Raw genomic sequence first — 4,846 nt, 5'->3', positions numbered from 1 at the left:
TAAAATCATGATGTATCTCGCTGCATTGTGCGAGTACGCTTCTAGTATATATATATATATATATATATATATATATATATATATATATATTAAAGGAAGAATTAAAATGTTGTTCAATGAGAACATTTCTATCTTATTTTTTTTTCTCATTATTTTGATTTATTTTTAATATACAATCAACACATTAATTATTCTCTTTCATTTTCTCACTTTTTTTAATTCCATTTTTATTATTTTATAATGAAAAATTGAATCCACAAATATATAAAGTTATATATAATTTTATTTACATCAATACATGCATATTTTTAATTACATGACAATTGAAAAAATAAATCATCAAAATCAATATATAATATATACACACACACACACACTATATTATAAAGCATTTGACAAAAACTCTTAAAAACCATTTTCTATACATGAAGCACTGTATATTGATGCATATTACTTAAAATTCAAGATTACAAGTAAATTATGTATAAGTACAACTTATTAAAGTTTCATGTTTGAATTCATGTAACTAACTGCGGATAAACATAATCAAATAGAGGATAAACATCTCATTTTAAAATATAAAAATCTAAAATATAATTAAGATAATTATTGAGTTTTAACAAAATAATTAATTATTATCTTTATAGAAAAATTATAGTATTAAACCGAAAAAAAAAATTAGTTAAAGAAATACAAAAAAATAATAATAATAGTTAGTTTGGTACTAATATCAATATTTTTTTCAAAATTTTATGCATCTTCGTATTTATGTTTTTATCGTTTTCTCAAAACCACATAAAACCATATTATAACATCGACTGAAACAAAAAAAGAAACACTAAAATCGAGATGTATTTCCCGGCATTGTGCGAGTACCCTTATAGTTTATTCTAATAACAACACCATGTTGTCATCTAAAACATAAAAGATACCAATGCACGTACCCGACTTCTTCTATTTAATATAACATCCACATCACTAACATTTAAATTGTGCAAGTAATTACGAAATAGAAAGTTTACTATATTAGTTATAAACTGAATACAAATTTCGTCTATTTTACCACCTTTATACATCATTTTCGCCAAAGGAGTTAAATAAATGCATTAATTTCAAAATTTTGTAGATCAGATATTTAAAAAAAAATATAAATATGCACACATGTATATGTTGGGAAAACTTTTAACGCTTTTGTGGGTTTATAAACCTAAACACATGCTAGTTATCAAAATGGAGAAAAACACAATTAAGAGTTGGTGTTAGTCTTTGGTAAGGGACTCGTTAAATATTTAATGGTCAAAAGAAAGAGAGTTTCATGCAACCAAACCAGCATTAGTCTCTGTTTGGTGCAGTGGCGGAACCTTATAGGGGCTGTTGAGGCTTTGGTCTCTCCGTTTTTAGACTCAAACACTAATTGAGTTTTTAAGGACATATATGATAGGCAAGTCAATTGGTACAAATCCACTTTCTTGAACGAAGTGGACTTGGAATAATCATTTGTGTCCACCATCCCGGAGGTTATTGTTTCAAATTCCCTCCCTTGCATTTTTCCCCATTCACTTTATATTAAATTATTAATATTTAATTATATGTAAATATAAGTTTTTAGGTGTCATTTACCGAATGCTTACTAGAGTAAGCGTTTATCAAGTTATTTTATTTTACTGGATGAATATGTCAAGTACTAAAAATCTTATCCGGTAAGAGCGAAGACAAGAATCGAGAGTCTTACCCGGTAAGTAAGGACGAAGACTCTTACCATGGTTAGCGCTTACCCTGATAAATTGTTGCTTACAATGCATTTTAGTGAATAAAATCTAACTTGTTAAGTAAACGATAATGTTGAATTTTAACGGTAAGTGGTTACCGGGTAAGTGTTTAGGTAAACGGCCCCTTAGAGTAAATTACACTGGTAGTTGGTAGGTTATTTTTCACACCCTTAGACTACTTATAAAAGGAACCACAAAGGAAATATACAATATGGTCCAATGTCGTTTTTTCCACGTAATAAAGTGGTAAAAACCGAATATCGTACACGGAGATTGTAGCAAAGACTTAATAAGAGTCCAATGAAAGAGATGAGTTCAGATGATGAAATTGAAGACTTCAGTTTGATTCTGAGTTAAAAATGATAAAATAACATAATATAAATGGTAGCATGAGTGTAAGACTTATGATGAAATGCAAGCACAAATTCCAGCAGACAATGCTGTAGGAATGCTACAGCATACAGTAAACCAAAACTAGTTCCACCATCTATTTTGAAGGTATTTCTCTCGGACTTCACATTTGCACTATATTATAGCTTTCAACCCATATCTCTATGTGGTATCCGGATCAGGGATAGTGACAAAATTGTATCTTCAAAGTATATGGATAAACAAATCTATTTGTTAAGAATCACTCTTTCAAGCCGATTCTCATATCATTTAAGTTGGCGTGTGTTCTAGATAGTTCATCTCTAAATCTACCACACTTTGACACTTTTAGAGGTTGACCAACCTGTCGGGAGTTAATTTGAAAGACATAAATGACAAGTTTTCTTGTCGGTAACTTTCTCAAGTTTACCTCTTATATCATTCAAGTTGACGTGCATTCAATGACTTATCTCTAAAACCATGGTAATTTTTTTTGAATCGTTTTAAATTTCAATTTAAATTTCAAAAATCTTTTAATTTTAATTATTATCACTATATGGAGTTAATAAGTTGTTCTCTAATATCACAGGGGTTCTCGTTAGAACCTTTCCCTATATACATATACATATATATATATACACACACACATAAAGAAGACTTCAAACGAGAACCTCTGTGATTTACAAAAATGCGAGAACACTTGTAAGCCAAGTATTGTATGTTAAATCACATTCTAAAGTATTTGAGATATTTTTTTATATTTTAAATGAATATTAATTTTTTTTCCAAAAAATGAGAAAGACGTGGAGGGGTAAAACTGGAAATAGGAATATAAAATAAAATGATCTGATTACATTACATAATAGGGTTGATGATTTTAGGGAGAAAGAAATCAGTCAACTTTAGAGGTGTAGACGAAGAAGAGGAAGACGATTTATAAGGGGTATGTGTTACGTATCACATCTTTATCACACACACAACATATATCAATGACTTCTATATCACATGATTATCACAGTATGTGCATCATACGATTAGAGCAAAATCAAGAAGTTGGAATCAGAAATGTAAGCTTATTTCCTTTCGTTATCACAAGATTATTACTGATATGTGTATCACATGCTTAGGGTAAAATCAAGAAATCGTTACCCTGTTTGGCTATCACAGATTTATCACAGTGTGATTATCATAAGAAAAAATCGATAAATCGTTAACCTATCACACATTTATCACAGGGATGGGATAATCAATAATACAATAGCGATTGGGTGTTGAGGATTGTTATCAAAGTTAACGAATCGATTAAGAAAAGTTAGCTGAGTATCACATGATTATCTCAGTTAACACTTTGAATCGATATGTAGAAGTTGATTAATAATCACATTGTTATCACAGATTTATCACAGTGTGATTATTGTAAGAAAAATTCGATAAATCGTTACCCTATCACATATATATATATATGTATATATATATATATGTATGTATATATATATATATATGTATATATATATATATGTATGTATATATATATATGTATGTNATATGTATATATATATATATGTATGTATATATATATATATATGTATATATATATATATGTATGTATATATATATATGTATGTATATATATATATATGTATGTATATATATATATATATGTATGTATTACAGCAGGAAAGGGATAATCATAATACAATAGCGATTGAGTGTTGAGGGATTGTAATTAAGTAATTTTTATAATTTTTATTTTATTTTAATTAATTATAATTATCCTTTTTTTCTGGATTGATTACATTCGTTTCCACTATCTTCTCTTCCCTTATGATAATTGTCTAATTGTGTAAATATAACATATCGAAAACATGATCAATCGAGTGTAACCATAACCTATCGAAACCATGATCAAATTTAGTGCGTAAGTGATGTTATAATAGTGATATCACATGATTATCACACTCATATCACACCAAATCGTTTAGTGGATTTCACCCGTAATGGTTGTGATAAATTTGTGATTGTCTTATCCTAACCTATCGAAACCATGACTAATCGTTGTGATAAATGTGTGATTGTCTAACCCTAACCTATCGAAACCATGAGTAATCGTTGTGATAAATATGTGATTGTCTAACCCTAATCGATCGAAACCATGATCAAATCGAGTGCGCTGTTATGATAGTGATATCACATGATTATCACACTCATATCACATCAAATCGGTAGTCGATTTCCTAAGTTAACTCTAGCCGAGCTGAATCTTTGTGATAATTATAATAAATCACATGATTATCACACCCATATCACACCACATCGTGTTGAAATAAGCGATAACCATAATAACCCGTTATGTTATCCAGATTATTGGGTTTAGTATGATCATGTTTTTAAAATTTTATTACTTTGAATTCCAATATTACCCATTTGCCTCTCAAACTTTTTTGAATTGTTTTAATTTCATTTTTAATTTAAAAAATCTTTTAATTTTTATTGTCATCACAATATTAGGTTAATAGGTTGTTCTCGTATTTTTGTAAATCACAAGGTTTCTCGTTTCCCATAATATTATCATCAACCACAAGTCACGAACTTAATCATGCAAACAGATTACATAGATGTAACAGAAAAAGACCACCACCACATTTTATACTCAGCAACCACTACAACAAGTACTTAAATATATACCAAAATACGGAACATCACCAAAA

The sequence above is a fragment of the Cynara cardunculus genome (genome assembly GCF_001531365.2).
Source record: "Cynara cardunculus var. scolymus isolate 2C chromosome LG 1, CcrdV1, whole genome shotgun sequence".
NCBI lineage: Eukaryota > Viridiplantae > Streptophyta > Magnoliopsida > Asterales > Asteraceae > Cynara > Cynara cardunculus.
Note: the sequence above shows the minus strand (reverse complement) of the source record.